Here is a 21,303-nt window from a genome sequence, read left to right as displayed (position 1 = left end):
TTGTTGAGGTCCAGATAGTTGTCACCATGGCCTGGTATGAAAAATTCGATAGGCCCGTTATCGGTAATAGCAGAGAGAGGGGCTATCTCCACATAACTGGATCTATCTATTGAATGCTGCGTTAACGGTGCCGTGAAAAGATCAAGTTCTGTCTTTATAGCTTCAGAGGACATTCGATGTAAAAGAGCCATGTCACTTATTCTTTTAGAAAATACTTCCTAGTATTCTTTTAGCCTGTTTTGGTACAGACCTCCTCACTTTACCCCGTCTTTGACTTACTGAGGTTCTTTTAACAGTTAACCGCCGCTTTTTAGGTGCAGGTCTACGCCTTAAACCAGGAGGTCTCTTTTTTGGCCTTCGTGACAATATCATAAGCCCCGAGCCTTCTTGATGCTCCACCTCTGGTGACGCCCTTCGGGTCATAGCATTGGCTACAACCTCACTTACTATATTTTTAGCCGCTGATTTTAAATGTGGTTTGGCTATGCTGAAGCCTCTCTTCATAAACGGTAAAACCATCCTGAAGAGGTTACGGAATATACCTCCTATCCCCGAACCATACATTGTCGGCGCTCCATGATATCCTGGTAGTCCATTACCCACTTGATCCACATAGTATGAAACATAACGGTTAGGGTCGAGCTGATGGAGCTCCATAACCCTTTTATTTGTATTATGTTTATAAATATAATACAGCTATTATATATGTAGAGAGGTTTTGGTGGGTCTAAAGTGGAGTTTTACAATCGTTTTACCATAAGTAAATTCAATGTTTTCGTTCTGATCCGTTTTAAGCTCAACCAGAATGTTTTCAATATAGTTCTTGCTGACATGTACGTAGTGCGGCTTGTCATAATTGACAGTGACGATGTCCCCATCCTTGCCGTCTATATGAACTGTTCGCAGGAGGGGGACACAGCTGTCTCCGACCCTTTGATAGGTTATGATGTCGGTATAGACAAATATGTTGTAAAAGCCTGCATGTATATCCGCAGGGAATGGGAATAATTTATCGTTCACATACGTCCATTTATTGGGACCCATCCCCAACATGTAGGATAAATTACCGCTGGTCTTTATACCTCCGTTAGCAGGCCCTGAGATTTGTATCCTTTTATGGATTGGATTGTAGAATAGGAATATTTCCATCTTGTTCAGGGTTAGGTGTTCATTCAACTCTGAGACGATCCTGTCGACGGTTCTATAGAAACCTTTTTTAAGCTTAATAAGTTTCGCAGGTTCCGAGAACCTTTTGCAATAAAAATCACGGTCCTTAGCTTTGATATTATACCAACTATGGGGGTATGTAATCTCGCTGAGACCTACTTCCCAAGCCTCTGATAACTCTATAGGCTTTGGAAAATTGGTTGTATACTTCGAACTCTGATTATTCCGATATATCTGTGCCGACGCATTACTGGGGAGAGTCAGGTAGAAGCCGCTGTGTTCCATGATGCCCAACTGTGTACACGCGAATGATGCGCTAGTTATCATGACTAGGGGTTTAAATTAACCCCCGTTGCCTCCACCACATCCTGCTCCAATACCCAACTGTTGAACTTTTGAGGCCAGTTTTTCCAGCGGACCAGCAACCATTTTTTACCCTTTTCTCTCTTCTGATCTAGAATCTCCTCCACGTGAAAGACTTTGTCTTTACCCAACTGGACCTTCTGTAATTCCTTCTCATAAAAAGATCCCTCTATAAGATCCCCGTCATAATCTTTTAATTTGTAGACCGGCGGAATGCGTGGCAGACATTCGGTAACGGTAAACAACTCCGAGCTAAAGCCTTGTTCGTATTTTTTGTCGAAAACACCCCTCAACTTTGATATACGCACCAAGTCACCCACTAGGAATTTAAAAGTCATTTTTTTCTTACGGCGAAGTGGGAACAAACCATACATATTTTTAAAGACTTGAAAAGAGTTTTCCGAAGAGACCTCCGAGGGCTTCATACGTATAGTCTTATGGTAGCTGTGGTTGTAACCGTTTACTAAATCCTGAACTATGTCTGTATATCGGTTGGTGTTGTGAGCTGTAAAATAGCGCCACATCCGCTCTTTCAAAGTCCTATTAAAGCGTTCCACAACCGAAGCTTTCAAATCAGAGCCTGTAGCAAAATGTACTATATTATACTTATTCATTAGCTTCTGAAATGTTTGATTAAAAAATTCTTTTCCGCCATCCGTCTGCACTTTCTTGGGGGCGCCTCCTGCCTTCAAGATCGATTCAAAGGCCCTGGTCACCTCTGCCCCGCTCTTATTTTTTAACACCCTTACATAGGCTAATTTAGAGAAAATATCTATAACCGTTAGCATGTAGCGATTTCCATCATTTTTATCGGCAAGGGACTGCATGTCACATAGATCCGCCTGAAATTGGGATAATGGATGCGTAGAAAAAACTCTATTTCTTGGAAAATGTTTTCTTACAGGTTTATGTAGAGTGTAGGCATCTTGCTCTGATAACCATTCATTCACTTTAGCATCGCTTAACAGACTACCTGTTTCTTCGACTATAGCTCTCTGTAAACGCTCTTTACCCCCATAAGACCCGGGGTTAGAGGGATTATAATATATGTTTTTCAACAGCTGCTCAGCCATCCTTCTTGCCTCTCTGAGGTACAATAACTGTAATGAGCCACTTTCATATAACGACAACATTTCAGTTTGTGAATTTTTATTTTAAGAATGCAACAATTATTACGTATACAGACAATTCAGGATTTGTTGCAAGATACAAGTCCCCGTTTTCTCAACAATCACAGCATGCAACACCCTGTATATATTGTTTAGATTTACAGGTTTGTTTCGCTGAATTTTTAAAACACACACGTCTGATATATAAGTATATAAACAACAAATATGATACACATTCACATTAAAGGGTGGTTCAAACAAATAATGTAAAATCTTAGCCAAAGTTATTTCTAGTTCTTCAGAATCCTCAACAAGCCTTGATACCATATGTGACCATTGTAAACTCTCGCCCGTATGTCGGACATGTTTCATGATTTGCTCCATTTTTAACACACGCTCTACAATAACCCCTGTATTGTGGGTTGTGTAGAACTTTACATTGTTCACTTTATTTTCAATAATCTGATGCATAACATTTGTAAGGTCTCTCAAAAGAAAAAATGTATTTATTCGCTCAAACATCGTAGACACATAGTTACCCATAGCTCTAAATAAACAAAATGTCACTCGGTCTCTTGGGATTTATTGAGCCAGAAAAGCATCACATCAGCCATCACAGCTTCCCTGTATTTGTTGTCGTCCACCAGGGTGTGTCGGATTTCTTTGAGTTTCTCATGGATGAAGAGGGCCTCCTTCAGTTCATGTAGGAAGGCTTCGGTTACCCCGTAAACTCTAGGGATAGACGGCGCAATACCCATAGACTCCAGGGCGATGACCAGCGCTGGTATAAAACGGCAGGACCACAGTCTTTTCACCAGCTCCTCAAAATGATTGAAAAAGTAGTATCTAGGAGGGTCGTAGAGGCAAGGATGACGACGCTGGCTGGGATGATTGATCTCACAGCCGATGCATTTTTCTCGTATATATTCGCCAATCACCACGTTTAAAAGTGTAGCTACAGAGGCCTTGATTGTATCCACAAAAACAGTACTGGCCACCCCATCAAACACATCCTCAGGCTGGGTAAATGTCGGGGGTGTCACGGGTCTTGCCAGGGGTGCGTAGAGTGTAGGGCTTCGTGGCATAGAGTCTTTAGTGTCGGGCCCCCATGACGTAGTGGCTTCCTCGTAGATGGTCTGGAGATCCATGGTGTATGCTGAAATGAAGAACTGTCTGCTTTTTTTCTTTTTATTGTAGAACAAGGCCCTTGGGTATCTGGGGGGGCGGGGTTAAAGCATCCGCTTACTTAGTTTTCTTCTGACGCTGTATCTTCTTGAGGCTCTTTTGCATCGTAATCTTTACGATTCGTATATATTATGCACTTCTTTAAATGAACAAGGCTCTGACGCTGTTGGCTCTGTACAAAGAGAGCATCCAACGGTTGCAACATTTTCAATTCCAGTACATCCCAACTGTTAAAAGGAATAAGCAGACGCAGTCGGGTATCCCCAGTCAGGCCACCACCCCTAAGTTTGTGGTTTCGGATTGCCTCGGTGCCGATATAGAACTCCACGCTGCCGCACGGTCGGCCATTCTTTCTTTGTATTTTCACCCTGTGAAATATTTGTCCTGAGGAGTCCGGGGTACCTTCCCAACGGGTCTCGTGGCCCGTGAACACACTATACCCCTTGGTGATAAGGCTCAGTTCAGGACACACAACCTTGCGAAAAACCGACCAGTCTTCAACACCATATTCCAAGCCTACAGTCTGGTCTGTATATTCTTCTCCTTCATCTACCGTATAGAGGGTCACTCTACAGGCCAGGTAATCAAACCGATACCCCCACTGCTGGCCATTAGACATCAACACTTGATCTGTCAGAGCATTTGTTGGCGGTATTTGGGTTCTATACACATTTAAAAAACGTTTTTTTGGCGCATCATATATTGCTGGTTGATACTTTGCCCTTGCTCTATGGGCAACCCGAAGGCCTGTTTCAGTTGTTACAGTCATCACTGCTTTGGTACCGATCCCAAATTCCATGGTTATTCTTAAGATCTTGTGCACTCTTAAACAGGTATTGTTCAGCGGCTTTATAAGGGGCCTTAACCAACCCAAACCGTGAGAAACAGTAACAGGTTGACCTGACACATGGTCACTTACTCAACCCAGGGCATGCACCCTTCTACATGACATAGGGTCATAAATCATTACATAGAGTCATAAATCAGGCTTGGGTCATCAATCATTAACGGCCTGTCAAAGGGACCCTTACTCACCCCATAGCCCCCACCTAACCAGGCTTGTCTATCAGGCTTGGGTCATCAATCATTAACGGCCTGTCAAATGGACCCTTACTCACCCCATAGCCCCCACCTAACCAGGCTTGCCTGACCAGAAGACATGCACACGTCATCACTACATAGGGTTCACATAGAGTTCACATAGGGTCATCAATCAAAATTTTGACCCGTGACATCTACTCTATTCTCTCTCGCCTTGTCTGCCACATAGCAGGCGTTCTTTGAATCAAAGGGTGCGGCTTGTGCCTCCATCCTCTCCTTCTCAGATTTACGAAGGTATATGGCAGCCTTGCCGTAGATCTGCATCTCCGCGTCCGTACTCATGGTGACGGATAACTAGGAAAGAGATGAAACAAGAAACATGATTGACTCTGTGGTGCTTCCTCCCCAGTCAACAGAGTTAGGTGTGCAGTATCGCTCAGAATATTCTCATCAATTTTTATTTGAAGAGTTAAACCATGTCTCACCTTCTTTTCCCCCTCCTACAGATGAATGTGTACTTCTTAGAGGACCCTGTGAAACATAAGGTGTTGTGAAAAAGCACAAGTCTAAAGCAGTGGAGGCTGCTGAGTGGAGGAGGGCTCATAGTAATGACTAGAGCGTAGCAAATGGAATGGCATCAGACACCTAGAAGCCATGTGTTTGATGTGTTTGTTACCATTCCACCTTTTCCTCTCCAGTCACTACCACAAGCCCATCCTCCCCAATTAAAGTACCACCAACCTCCTGTGGTCCAAAACCTCATCATTTAGTCCCCGAAGGGATAGAAAGGGATATTTTTATTAAAATGAATACCACTGAAACCCCAGTTACATTCTAGACCCCCCCCCCCCTCAATTTACAAGCAATAAACCATAAATGAAAGTTACTGATTTAAAGTAAAACATTTAAAGTTTTTTAAAAATGTAACATTGTATACCATTTGATTGCATATTGTCAAATCTTACAAGAGACATGCAGAAGTCAATTCAAACAGTGCAGTTAGCTACTGCCTCAGATGCTGAGTACAAAGATGAGACAAATGTACAACTCTAAGAAGGTGGAGAGAGTCTTACCACAGAGGAAGAAGGTATCTGACTTATGGATGCTGGGGCCTCAGCCTCCTTATATCTGGTTGGAAGTGCCAACCAGGCAAAAGTTAATTATGGACCACTCTGGGAAAGGAAATGAATTGGATGAGAGACCTCTGTGTGTCTGTGTCTCACTAGCACCTCCCACTTCCAGGAACACCACACTCCCATTACATTACTTTTTAATGTCATATTTGTCTCTGAAGCGAGATTTGATTACTAATAGTTATAACAATGTCAAAAGTTTGATTCATTCCAATGTTAGTTCTACTGACCCTCATATTTATTTTACCTTCATTTAACTAGGCAAGTCAGTTAAGAACACATTCTTATTTTCAATGACGGCCTAGGAACAGTGGGTTAACTGCCTGTTCAGGGGCAGAACGACAGATTTGTACCTTGTCAGCTCAGGGATTTGAACTTGCAATATACTGTAATGGACTGAGTCCATATTTCCCCAGTACAACTAAAATAGTTTTCATTAAATCTAATCTGACCTGATTTAGTTCCATTTTAGTGGCATTAATCCTCATCAACAACTTAATATATATGTTCACCTGTTATTTATATTGTTTAGCTTGTAAACACATCTGAACTGTCTCCTCACCTCATGCTTGTAAACACATCTGAACTGTCTCCTCACCTCATGCTTGTAAACACATCTGAACTGTCTCCTCACCTCATGCTTGTAAACACATCTGAACTGTCTCCTCACCTCATGCTTGTAAACACATCTGAACTGTCTCCTCACCTCATGCTTGTAAACACATCTGAACTGTCTCCTCACCTCATGCTTGTAAACACATCTGAACTGTCTCCTCACCTCATGCTTGTAAACACATCTGAACTGTCTCCTCACCTCATGCTTGTAAACACATCTGAACTGTCTCCTCACCTCATGCTTGTAAACACATCTGAACTGTCTCCTCACCTCATGCTTGTAAACACATCTGAACTGTCTCCTCACCTCATGCTTGTAAACACATCTGAACTGTCTCCTCACCTCATGCTTGTAAACACATCTGAACTGTCTCCTCACCTCATGCTTGTAAACACATCTGAACTGTCTCCTCACCTCATGCTTGTAAACACATCTGAACTGTCTCCTCACCTCATGCTTGTAAACACATCTGAACTGTCTCCTCACCTCATGCTTGTAAACACATCTGAACTGTCTCCTCACCTCATGCTTGTAAACACATCTGAACTGTCTCCTCACCTCATGCTTGTAAACACATCTGAACTGTCTCCTCACCTCATGCTTGTAAACACATCTGAACTGTCTCCTCACCTCATGCTTGTAAACACATCTGAACTGTCTCCTCACCTCATGCTTGTAAACACATCTGAACTGTCTCCTCACCTCATGCTTGTAAACACATCTGAACTGTCTCCTCACCTCATGCTTGTAAACACATCTGAACTGTCTCCTCACCTCATGCTTGTAAACACATCTGAACTGTCTCCTCACCTCATGCTTGTGACAGAGTTATCCGTTACCTCGTGCTTTGCTTAATTTGATTTATCACCCTGGTGGAACCATATTAAATTAAGATTTAATATCTAGAATAAAAACATTTATATATCAGCTTATAAAGCTTTTGAATCTAATGTGTAGTTTTTATCTACAGTTTGATATATTGAAGATTCTCGAGGCGCTTTTATTTGTCTCACATGTCAGTTGGCTAAAACGGTCCAGTAGGATTCTTATGACTTACATAACACCATACCAGTATCTCAACAATCTTATCCACTCATATTGCTGACAGCGATATAGCTGTCTCAAACATTTATTACTCTCTGAAGTTAACCGCTTAGGCAGCTGAACTGGCTTCAGTAAAACTGTTATAAAATGAATAGGGATTAGTTACAATAAAGTAACTGATTACTTTACCTTTACATTACATTTCAATCAATCGTTAATATGACAGGTTTTGAGAACTTTTAGAAAAGTCAGCTTTAGCAAATTGTAGAGAGAAAAAAAACATTTAAACAGTTGAGCAAGTTCTTTTATCAAGTCAGGCATTTCACATTATTTAGTGTTGATCACATCTCTTCTGCTTTCAAACCTTCACATTCAATTAGTCCTTTAAATTACTTGTGTGTAATATGGTGCAGCTAAATTAATATTCAATAGGGTGAAACCTTACAGAACGTTCAGATAGAAATGTATTGTTAAGAACAGATAGAACTGTCTGTCAGGTAGAACAGGGAATCGTGTCAACTCTATACAATACATTTCTATCAGCAATGTTCAGAACATTTCACCTCACTGAATACACCCTGTTTGTTCAGGTTCAGTGTCCACCCAGCACATCAGTACAAGAAGCCCCATAGGGGGCAGCTGCTGGATACACTAGTTGAGCAGGGTGACCATCTGGAGGGACCCCATCAAGGACTTTTAATTTCTTGGACTGTGCTCTCGTCTTCACGACAGCCAAGGTTTATTGTTTGATATATCTGCCAACACAGCCTAATTCTGGCACCGATGCCACTGTTATTAGACAAGATATTTACTTGACTTGTTTGTGGGTGGAGAGAACATTAGCACCATGCAGACTAAACGTTTATGACATTAAGTTATTTTAATGTGCAACAATGTAATATGTACACCTGCAGGGCCGGCTCCAAGCATAAGTGACCAATGTGGTTGCTAGGGGGCCCCAGGGGTTGCTAGGGGGATTCAGTCAGGGTCTCAACTTACTGTTAAGAGTTACAATAGTGTAATAAGGTGCAAGTTATACATTTGGTTATGCATCGGCAGTTTTTCTCTTGTTATGTCAGTCACTGACAATCACTCAACTATGCATGTCAGCTAGCAATTTTTTGATTGTTAACTTACTCTAGCCAGCTATCTAAACTTGTAGTAATCATGACCAAATACCGACCCGACATGTTGGGCACGTGCCGAGGACCCCTTAACTCCTGGGGGGCCCCTATTGATTTTGTTAATCAATCTCACTCAGGTATCATTAACATGGCATAAGCCATGGCAAAATGTGTAGAATTGCAAGAAATGTGTTTAAAAAAGCAAAAAAAGTATCTTTGCCCCATGGCAAAATGTGTAGAACTGCTTTAAAACTGCAACATTTCTCTACATGTCGTTCAGTACAAACCATTCCGCAACATAGCAAACGTTCAAGCGAACTAAACGCAACTCATGTGTTTAAATGTTTGTTGAATAGTGCAGTTGGGAGTTAGAGGTCAGCAAGGAAAGACCTGTTTGTTTTATTGTTTTATTGCAGTTTCACCTCAGCGACAGTCGGATGTGATGTGAACAGGCGAAAACGGTGAGGGAGGAGCGCCCTTCTCAAATCTAACAGTAATCTGCACCCCTCATGTTGTCAACAAGGCAACGTGATTCATTGTTCAGAAACATACAACATCTCTTTTCCATAAAATATGTTTGTATTTTCAAACTAGTTTTCATTGGGAAGGCAGATAAAGCTTCTTTTTGTTTTGTATGTAAAAACACAGAATCGTACTCATCACTCCACGTGCTTATTTCATTCACTTTTGTTTTGAGATGACTTCGCTGTCGGACAAAATGGGGAACCTGGCTCACACCCGGGAGGCAGCCTGGTTCCAAAATGAATGCAATAGATTTATACCCCTTTGACCTCACTGGTATTTTGACCAACCTTTTTAAGCGCTGATCTGATTCGTTAAAATACCAATGATTGAAAAAAAGGTTTAGAATTGGGCAACCTGTCTAAACGCAGCCTAACATACTGAATCTGATTTCAAGTAATTAAGGGCAATATTTAAGATTATGATCATTTGATTCAGCTGAACCCTCTGTGTTATTGCTGGGGTAGAATAAAAGCCTGCACACCATGAGGATGGGCTGTCCAGAACAGGTGTTGAAGACCCCTGATATACTGTTATTAACTGCCAGACATTATTAAGCAGTTGAGCAAACTATCTCTATAAAATTAATTGTACATATTTGATGTATTTTGGCATTGCCTTGGGAGGATAACAACTCTTGATCCAATACATTTCAAGGGTGCTTTAAACGACTCAGTCTGTGCTCGCAAAGTAGTTTTTTAACCACAGACAGGAGTTTGCCTGAGACACCCCAGCGCTTTGGCTCAAGTCAGCATTTTCTTTACATGATTCAATCCATTCAAATGTCACAGCCAGTAAAAATCTAAATCTGGATATGAAATGTCACATACTTTGGCATGGATCCACAAAACAACCAGTCTTGGCTCGGTTCATTCAGATCTTATTTTTCAAGTCACATGTCTCTCTGTAAATCTATTATGGTGTCAGCAATGTGACTAATAAGGTCAAAATAATGTGCTGGCCTGTATCGGAGCTCTCTGTATTCCACGGCATAGATTACAGCAGAGTGTATTTATTTTACCTTTATTTTACAAGGCAAGTAAGTTAAGAACAAATTCTTATTTTCAATGATGGCCTAGGAACAGTGGGTTAACTGCCTGTTCAGGGGTAGAACAACAGATTTTGTACTTTGTCAGCTTGGGGATTTGAACTTGCAACCTTTCGGTTACTAATCCAATGCTCTAACCACTAGGCTACCCTGCCACGTATTCATGGATGCCAAGGGAAACCAGGCTTCTCCCTCCCCCAAAAATTATCAATAAAAATATTAATTAACATATAACATAAATTATCTTTCGTCTCTCTGTGTTTTTATAATTTTCCTTCAACTTGCAAGAGGCTGAATGTATCTCACTGGAGAAAGCATTTAGAGCGAAACAGCGCCCCCTCTGTCTCTGTATGTGTAAGCCATCTATCTGATGCTGTCTGGTCAAAAAGAGTATGGTAATGTTGCGACCCGTAGCATTGAATGCAAGGGGGGGCCAGCGAGCATTTGACCTCCCTTGATATTTTTTCTTCATACAATAATAGCCAATCAGCGTTGAGCTAAACTGAATGAGTTCAAATGTGAATTGTCCGGGCGCACAAAAACAAAGTATCAACCTTTTAGTTGACACTGTATTAGACTAAGCACAGGTGAGTTAATGATGTTGAAATGTTGCTGGAATAGTGGAGAGAGGCAGCTCCTGTTTTCTTCGCGACTTGAGGTAATTCTCTGTGGTTCTAAATCAATAGTTGTTTAGTAGTCCAAAAATGTAGGAGAAATGAACTTGCTTGACCGTGCTGTAGGTCATGTACTTGTCTGTTACTGTACTTGCAATATGCTTTGTCGACTCTACGGGACAGATGTTGCTCTCCGGTTTCATGGTTAAACAAAGGTGTGGTTGAGTTTATTCTGCCGCTGTTTCTTCTTATTGTCTCGGTCTTAGGCCTGTATATCACGTTGGCAAGGCACATGAACTGTTTCTTCTTATTGTCTCGGTCTTAGGCCTGTATATCACGTTGGCAAGGCACATGAACTGTTTCTTCTTATTGTCTCGGTCTTAGGCCTGTATATCACGGTGGTAAGGCACATGAACTGTTTCTTCTTATTGTCTCGGTCTTAGGCCTGTATATCACGGTGGCACATGAACTGTTTCTTCTTATTGTCTCGGTCTTAGGCCTGTATATCACGGTGGCAAGGCACATGAACTGTTTCTTCTTATTGTCTCGGTCTTAGGCCTGTATATCACGTTGGCAAGGCACATGAACTGTTTCTTCTTATTGTCTCGGTCTTAGGCCTGTATATCACGGTGGCACATGAACTGTTTCTTCTTATTGTCTCGGTCTTAGGCCTGTATATCACGGTGGCAAGGCACATGAACTGTTTCTTCTTATTGTCTCGGTCTTAGGCCTGTATATCACGTTGGCAAGGCACATGAACTGTTTCTTCTTATTGTCTCGGTCTTAGGCCTGTATATCACGGTGGCACATGAACTGTTTCTTCTTATTGTCTCGGTCTTAGGCCTGTATATCACGGTGGCAAGGCACATGAACTGTTTCTTCTTATTGTCTCGGTCTTAGGCCTGTATATCACGTTGGCAAGGCACATGAACTGTTTCTTCTTATTGTCTCGGTCTTAGGCCTGTATATCACGGTGGCACATGAACTGTTTCTTCTTATTGTCTCGGTCTTAGGCCTGTATATCACGGTGGCACATGAACTGTTTCTTCTTATCGTCTCGGTCTTAGGCCTGTATATCACGGTGTCACATGAACTGTGTCTTCTTATTGTCTCGGTCTTAGGCCTGTATATCACGGTGGCACATGAACTGTGTCTTCTTATTGTCTCGGTCTTAGGCCTGTATATCACGTTGGCAAGGCACATGAACTGTTTCTTCTTATTGTCTCGGTCTTAGGCCTGTATATCACGGTGGCACATGAACTGTGTCTTCTTATTGTCTCGGTCTTAGGCCTGTATATCACGGTGGCACATGAACTGTTTCTTCTTATTGTCTCGGTCTTAGGCCTGTATATCACGGTGGCACATGAACTGTTTCTTCTTATTGTCTCGGTCTTAGGCCTGTATATCACGGTGGCAAGGCACATGAACTGTGTCTTCTTATTGTCTCGGTCTTAGGCCTGTATATCACGGTGGCACATGAACTGTGTCTTCTTATTGTCTCGGTCTTAGGCCTGTATATCACGGTGGCACATGAACTGTTTCTTCTTATTGTCTCGGTCTTAGGCCTGTATATCACGGTGGCAAGGCACATGAACTGTTTCTTCTTATTGTCTCGGTCTTAGGCCTGTATATCACGGTGACACATGAACTGTTTCTTCTTATTGTCTCGGTCTTAGGCCTGTATATCACGGTGGCAAGGCACATGAACTGTTTCTTCTTATTGTCTCGGTCTTAGGCCTGTATATCACGGTGGCACATGAACTGTTTCTTCTTATTGTCTCGGTCTTAGGCCTGTATATCACGGTGGCACATGAACTGTTTCTTCTTATTGTCTCGGTCTTAGGCCTGTATATCACGGTGGCAAGGCACATGAACTGTTTCTTCTTATTGTCTCGGTCTTAGGCCTGTATATCACGGTGGCAAGGCACATGAACTGTTTCTTCTTATTGTCTCGGTCTTAGGCCTGTATATCACGGTGGCAAGGCACATGAACTGTTTCTTCTTATTGTCTCGGTCTTAGGCCTGTATATCACGGTGGCAAGGCACATGAACTGTTTCTTCTTATTGTCTCGGTCTTAGGCCTGTATATCACGGTGGCAAGGCACATGAACTGTTTCTTCTTATTGTCTCGGTCTTAGGCCTGTATATCACGTTGGCAAGGCACATGAACTGTTTCTTCTTATTGTCTCGGTCTTAGGCCTGTATATCACGGTGGCACATGAACTAACAGGTTATAGAGCAAACAATGCAATTATCACAACACATTGGTTGTAATATGACTTTTTGTTCCTGGCTTGGCTTCCCCAGAGATTTTACCCACTCGCCTCTGCTGATAGGTTATGAGGTCTTCACCTTTCACCAGCACGCAGTGTGAAGTCAACGGAGGACTAAATGTAATATGAATCTAATACATTTACAAGGAGAAACACTTAGACACTTGTGTTTTTCAGAAAACTGTACAGATCTTTGGACAAACATACTAAATAGCGTAAAGGGCAGTTTCAAGACGTCGTCAACAGTTTTACATATAGCTCTTGTCAGTGACCTTCAACCATGGCCATGATCCAAAACCGGATGTCAGAAATACATGCAGCCTAAAGTAGTTTAGGATTACTTTATGACCCTCTGTCATAGAGATGGTATCAAACCTGCTGAACTGTTCTTGAAACTCCAGTTTGATCCCAATACAGTCGATGGCAGAGTTACAGGAAGCAAACTAAAGCAACAGATCATTTACAAGCCCAATATGGCCACGTTCATAAAAGGGTGTGTCAGAAATACAAAAATAAAACCCCGTAGGGGGGAGAGAATTGAGAACCACTGTAACGGGATTCTTCCTGGGAAGGAGAGGCGGACCAAAATGCAGCGTGGTTATAATTCATGGTTCTTTAATAATGAAACTATACATGAATAAACTACAAAACAAGAACCGTGAAAACCCAAAACAAGAACCGTGAAAACCCAAAACAAGAACCGTGTGGTACAAACACTGACACAGGAGACAACCACCTACAAAACCCAACACAAAACAGGCTACCTAAATATGGCTCCCAATCAGAGATAATGACTAACACCTGCCTCTGATTGAGAACCATATCAGGCCCAAACACAGAAACAGACAAACAAGACATCCAACATAGAATGCCCACTCAGATCACACCCTGACCAAACCAAACATAGAAACATACAAAGCAAACTATGGTCAGGGTGTGACAACCACTGACTTTAGTCAACCGTTCTCTATTGATACAAGGCCATACGTCTTTCACAAGACACCGTCAATGGCTATAATCATATATAAAAATGTAATGGCATGACACAACAGATTAGATGAACTGGAATGACACTCTCACTCACTGCTGCACAAAAACAACTGCGAACAAACCCCAACCCAGATTTTTCGAAAGAGCCAACTCCTCTCTTGTCCATAAAATATATGTCTGAATTTTCTAAACTAGTTTTCACGGGGAAGGCAGATAAAGACTTCAGATAAAGCGATCAGTTTAGTATGTGAAAACCCAGAATCCTCCTCATTACTCCACATGTTAACCTATGTCAGTTTAGTATGTGAAAACCCAGAATCCTCCTCATTACTCAACATGTTAACCTATGTCAGTTTAGTATGTGAAAACCCAGAATCCTCCTCATTACTCCACATGTTAACCTACAGTGCCTTGCGAAAGTATTCGGCCCCCTTGAACTTTGCGACCTTTTGCCACATTTCAGTTTCAAACATAAAGATATAAAACTGTATTTTTTTGTGGAGTATCAACAACAAGTGGGACACAATCATGAAGTGGAACGACATTTATTGGATATTTCAAACTTTTTTAACAAATCAAAAACTGAAAAATTGGGCGTGCAAAATTATTCAGCCCCTTTACTTTCAGTGCAGCAAACTCTCTCCAGAAGTTCAGTGAGGATCTCTGAATGATCCAATGTTGACCTAAATGACTAATGATGATAAATACAATCCACCTGTGTGTAATCATGTCTCTGTATAAATGCACCTGCACTGTGATAGTCTCAGAGGTCCGTTAAAAGCGCAGAGAGCATCATGAAGAACAAGGAACACACCAGGCAGGTCCGAGATACTGTTGTGAAGAAGTTTAAAGCCGGATTTGGATACAAAAAGATTTCCCAAGCCTTAAACATCCCAAGGAGCACTGTGCAAGCTAAAATATTGAAATGGAAGGAGTATCATACCACTGCAAATCTATCAAGACCTGGCCGTCCCTCTAAACTTTCAGCTCATACAAGGAGAAGACTGATCAGAGATGCAGCCAAGAGGCCCATGATCACTCTGGATGAACTGCAGAGATCTACAGCTGAGGTGGGAGACTCTGTCCATAGGACAACAATCAGTCGTATATTGCACAAATCTGGCCTTTATGGAAGAGTGGCAAGAAGAAAGCCATTTCTTAAAGATATCCATAAAAAGTGTCGTTTAAAGTTTGCCACAAGCCACCTGGGAGACACACCAAACATGTGGAAGAAGGTGCTCTGGTCAGATGAAACCAAAATTGAACTTTTTGGCAACAATGCAAAACGTTATGTTTGGCGTAAAAGCAACACAGCTCATCACAATGAACACACCATCCCCACTGTCAAACATGGTGGTGGCAGCATCATGGTTTGGGCCTGCTTTTCTTCAGCAGGGACAGGGAAGATGGTTAAAATTGATGGGAAGATGGATGGAGCCAAATACAGGACCATTCTGGAAGAAAACCTGATGGAGTCTGCAAAAGACCTGAGACTGGGACGGAGATTTGTCTTCCAACAAGACAATGATCCAAAACATAAAGCAAAATCTACAATGGAATGGTTCAAAAATAAACATATCCAGGTGTTAGAATGGCCAAGTCAAAGTCCAGACCTGAATCCAATCGAGAATCTGTGGAAAGAACTGAAAACTGCTGTTCACAAATGCTCTCCATCCAACCTCACTGAGCTTGAGCTGTTTTGCAAGGAGGAATGGGAAAAAATGTCAGTCTCTCGATGTGCAAAACTGATAGACATACCCCAAGCGACTTACAGCTGTAATCACAGCAAAAGGTGGCGCTACAAAGTATTAACTTAAGGGGGCTGAATAATTTTGCACGCCCAATTTTTCAGTTTTTGATTTGTTAAAAAAGTTTGAAATATCCAATAAATGTCGTTCCACCTCATGATTGTGTCCCACTTGTTGTTGATTCTTCACAAAAAATAAAATTTTATATCTTTACGTTTGAAGCCTGAAATGTGGCAAAAGGTATAAAAGGCAAAGTTCAAGGGGGCCGAATACTTTCGCAAGGCACTGTATGTCAGTTTAGTATGTGAAAACCCAGAATCCTCCTCATTACTCCACATGTTAACCTATGTCAGTTTAGTATGTGAAAACCCAGAATCCTCCTCATTACTCCACATGTTAACCTATGTCAGTTTAGTATGTGAAAACCCAGAATCCTCCTCATTACTCCACATGTTAACCTATGTCAGTTTAGTATGTGAAAACCCAGAATCCTCCTCATTACTCCACATGTTAACCTATGTCAGTTTAGTATGTGAAAACCCAGAATCCTCCTCATTACTCCACATGTTAACCTATGTCAGTTTAGTATGTGAAAACCCAGAATCCTCCTCATTACTCCACATGTTAACCTATGTCAGTTTAGTATGTGAAAACCCAGAATCCTCCTCATTACTCCACATGTTAACCTATGTCAGTTTAGTATGTGAAAACCCAGAATCCTCCTCATTACTCCACATGTTAACCTATGTCAGTTTAGTATGTGAAAACCCAGAATCCTCCTCATTACTCCACATGTTAACCTATGTCACTTTAGTTTTGAGCCAACGTTTCCGTCGGCCAAAACGGGGCACCTGGCTCATGCACGAGAGGTAGCCTGGTTCCAAAACGAATGCAATCAACCCTAACCCGCATCACCCGGGGCATGCCCTGGACAGTAATAGAACTCTCTCACTGGTCTTTTAATCAATCACAACAGACAGTTTCACATCAGATCCTTTTCAGAGATGTTCTGATTGGTCAAAAATGTTGGGGGAAAAAATCTGAATTTGTCCGCCTGTCTATACGCAGCCTAACATACTGAACCTGATTTCAAGTAATTAAGGGCTAAATTGGAGAATATGATAATTTGATTTAGCTGACGCTGCTGTGTTAGTGCTGGGGTGGAATAAAAGCCTGCACACCATGTGGAAGGGCTGTCCAGAACAGGAGTTGAAGCCCCCTGATATACAGTTCTTAACTGACAGATGTCATTAAGCAGTTGAGGAAACTGTCATTATAAAACTGTTATTGTACATTTTTGTCATATTTTATCAGGGCCTTGGGAGGATCAGATAGTAACTCCTGATCCAATATATTTTAAGCTGTAAACGATCAGTCTGTGCTCGCAAAGTAGTTTTATCACCACAGACAGGAGTTTGGCTGAGACGCCCCAGAGCTTTGGCTCACGTCAGCATTTCTTTTACATCGTTCAATCCATTCAAATGTCACAGCCAGTAAAAATCTAAATCTGGATGTGAAATGTCACATGCTGTGGAGAGGCGGGGTCATGCTGTGGCATGTATCCACATGACAACCAAGCTTGGCTAATTCCGATTTTATTTTCCAGATCACATATCTCGCTGTAAATCTATTACGGTTTCTTCTGATGGCCTTAGATGACTGGGGCACTGAGACTGGGGCACTGAGACTGGGGCACAGAGACTGGGGCACTGAGACTGGGGCACAGAGACTGGGGCACTGAGACTGGGGCACAGAGACTGGGGCACAGAGACTGGGGCACTGAGACTGGGGCACTGAGACTGGGGCACAGAGACTGGGGCACTGAGACTGGGGCACTGAGACTGGGGCACAGAGACTGGGACACTGAGACTGGGGCACTGAGACTGGGGCACAGAGACTGGGGCACAGAGACTGGGGCACAGAGACTTGATCACTGAGACTGGGGCACAGAGACTTGATCACAGAGACTGGGGCACAGAGACTGGGGCACAGAGAACGGGGCACTGAGACTGGGGCACTGAGACTGGGGCACTGAGACTGGGGCACAGAGACTGGGGCACAGAGACTGGGGCACAGAGACTGGGGCACTGAGACTGGGGCACTGAGACTGGGGCACAGAGACTGGGGCACAGAGACTGATGCACAGAGACTGGGGCACTGAGACTGGGGCACTGAGACTGGGGCACAGAGACTGGGGCACAGAGACTGGGGCACAGAGACTGGGGCACTGAGACTGGGGCACAGAGAACGGGGCACAGAGACTGGGGCACTGAGACTGGGGCACAGAGAACGGGACACAGAGACTGGGGCACAGAGACTGGGGCACTGAGACTGTGGCACTGAGACTGGGGCACAGAGACTGGGGCACTGAGACTGGGGCACTGAGACTGGGGCACAGAGACTGGGGCACTGAGACTGGGGCACTGAGACTGGGGAACTGAGACTGGGACACTGAGACAGGGGCACTGAGACTGGGGCCAAGTGAGTCTCATGAAATAGTCAGGGAAGACAGGTAAGGACACTCCCTCTTAAAACACCCAACATGGCATGCCAATAAAATACATGTTAGAACATTCAAACTCATTTTCATTGGGAAGGAAGACATTTTTTTAAAAATCAAAAGCAATCACTTTTGCATTGTGAAACCGCAGAATTCTACTCATTAATCAACCTATGTCACTTTTATTTGGAACCAATTTCACCATCATCCATAACGGTTCAAACACGGGAGTAGACACTGACATGCTTCCCCCGGGGCCCGGGACAGTAATAGAACTCCCTCACTGGTCTTTTGACCAATCACATCTTTTCACATCAGATCAGTTTTTTATCTCCACAGACAGGACTTTGAATGAGACACTTTTCAAGCATCAACATCTATAAGTGACTTTATTGAGCTTCACGATACATTTTTGATACTTTCGAATGATTTGGACATGATGCCCGAAAAATTGCTAAAATCGGTCCCATGACTTGAATGGAAATTGCTAAAACTCTAGCATTTGGAAACAGTGGCAGGGAAACTAAACCCAAGCATGGATTGCTGTAACACCTTGTCCATATAATTCTTACAGGGTTCGAAAACCAATGTGTAATTTTGTAATTTGGATGAACTATCCCTAAACATCAATCCAGGCGTTCTGAGATCTGGCATTCATCTGCAATGTAGTCAACTTGGACGGTGGACATTTGCTTAAGAACCACAGGTCTCAGTGCCCCAGTCTAAGTGTCCCACTAAACTGCAACTAATGTTAGCTGACAGAGTGGTTAACTGTTCACTGCTCCAAAACCTGCCTTCTGTCACCATGTATCTGGTCTGTTTTGACTGACTGTGTAGGCCTTTATTCCAACCTAAAGGCCAAGCAGTCTGTGGATTCTATTTATAGACGTCTCATAAAAGTGTGAAGCATCTGCTATGTGTGAAGCCTACACTATGCTGACGAAGCTATCTAGGGGGTCACGGTGGCATGAGTTTGGGGGGTGAATGTAGCAGATGAGGATCTCTCAGCCTGATGTGTCCCGACTGAATAGCTAGGTTTTGGGCGGCGCGACAGGGTAATATGTTTCAGGAGGGCACTCGTTGCCAAGCAGCCTGACATCCTTTACACGTGGTTTAAAGTGAACGTTGCACAAACAATAAAAAGCTTCTGTGTCTGAAACATGTCTTGCCTACTGCTTAGAAGTGCAGTCACCTCCAAAATGATTGGCACCCTTGATAAAAATGAGCAAAAATATTGTATAAAATAAATCATTAAAATACTGAGCTATGTTGTACGCAAAAAAATATAAAAAAACATTTTGGGAAATGTTCATATTTTATACTAATTCACTTGCTCAGAGATAGATATTTTTTGAACAAGTCATATTTTCTTCGGAGTGGCTGCAGATCAGACTATTCCCTGACCTTTTTATTTCTTCTGCTGACCAGCTAAAAGTCTCGGAAGCTTCTGCGCGTCTGCGGGATTCTCTACGTAGATTTTTTTTTACGTAGCTGCTGCTCACTCTGCTACCGCTTCCGCATCCTTCCTCCCAGCAGCAATGATCGGACACCTTTGTCTATTTTAGCGTAGTCTACAAACTTCTTTGTCTGTTGTAACAGTAGGCTATTGCTAACATAATTATGACACAAATAACAGGCAGTCTATTTAGGCAAGCTATTTATAGTTAGCATATCAAACACAAGCGAGACACAGACAGGCATTCTAAACAGCAATTACATTTTATTTTTTCATTCTTTGCACACAATGGCTAAGCAGGAGGCAGACAGGCCGTTCAAAGTAGGTAGTGTTCTTTTTTTCAGCATGATATGACAAATAGCAGTAGGCACTGGGCCTGTTGCAGAACGAACTCGCCCACTATCAAACTCTGGTTAGCGGCTACACGCTTCAGCTGCCCAGAGTTGGAACAGCTACTCTGGCGAATTTCAATCATGCACAGTCTATCAAATCATGTGGTACTCAGCAACTCAGGCAACGATATAAATATTACACCATCATTACAAATGTAAACGTGTGGTTAGAAGGCAGATTGTTTTGACCCAATGCTATGTGTAGACTGAGCCCTGCTTCTGCTACTGCAATATCCTCACTGAAAACGGACAGAGAAGGTTGTAGCCTACATCCTCAATTAGCCAAGAAAATAGATTTATTTTTTGGAATGTTCATTCAAATAGCCACAGGGTTGTTCTTTCTGCTGTTCAGAAATATGAGGCAGAGACATCGGCTACATCATCGTGTCGATCATATCGGTTGAGGGTTGAGACATCGGCTACGTCATCGTGTCGATCATATCAGTTGAGGGTTGATACATCGGCTACATCATTGTGTCGATCATATCGGTTCACAGTTCAGAAGAGGGGATTAAAGAGATAAATGTGCAGGGAGGGGGAGGCTGAGCAGCAGAAATGTAAGAAACGTTTCAGGACAATTTGTGTTATAGTCTTGGTAAGTGTTGGGTGTTTTAAGAGGGAGTGTCCTTACCTGTCTTCCCTGACTATTTCATGAGACTCACTTGGCCCCAGTCTCAGTGTCCCAGTCTCAGTGCCCCAGTCTCAGTGCCCCAGTCTCTGTGTCCCAGTCTCTGTGCCCCAGTCTCTGTGTCCCAGTCTCTGTGCCCCAGTCTCTGTGTCCCAGTCTCTGTGTCCCAGTCTCTGCCCCAGGCTCAGTGCTCCAGTCTCAGTGCCCCAGTCTCAGTTCCCCAGTCTCTGTGTCCCAGTCTCTGTGCCCCAGTCTCTGTACCCCAGTCTCATTCCCCAGTCTCTGTGCCCCAGTCTCAGTGCTCCAGTCTCTGTACCCCAGTCTCTGTACCCCAGTCTCATCTAAGGCCA

The 21,303-nt window shown here is 42.8% G+C and overlaps 1 long non-coding RNA gene across 1 annotated transcript; it reads right to left on the bottom strand.

The window, feature by feature from the left end:
- Positions 1–4,980: 4,980 nt before the first annotated feature.
- On the bottom strand, positions 4,981–6,160 carry LOC116364489 (uncharacterized). Its single transcript, XR_004208013.1, has 3 exons — positions 5,939–6,160; positions 5,351–5,396; positions 4,981–5,219 (listed from the first exon to the last, which is right to left on the bottom strand). It is a non-coding gene; the product is annotated as an uncharacterized LOC116364489 (long non-coding RNA).
- Positions 6,161–21,303: the final 15,143 nt, after the last annotated feature.

The sequence above is a fragment of the Oncorhynchus kisutch genome, unplaced genomic scaffold, assembly GCF_002021735.2.
Source record: "Oncorhynchus kisutch isolate 150728-3 unplaced genomic scaffold, Okis_V2 scaffold1098, whole genome shotgun sequence".
NCBI lineage: Eukaryota > Metazoa > Chordata > Actinopteri > Salmoniformes > Salmonidae > Oncorhynchus > Oncorhynchus kisutch.
This window is presented reverse-complemented; position numbering and strand designations above follow the sequence as displayed.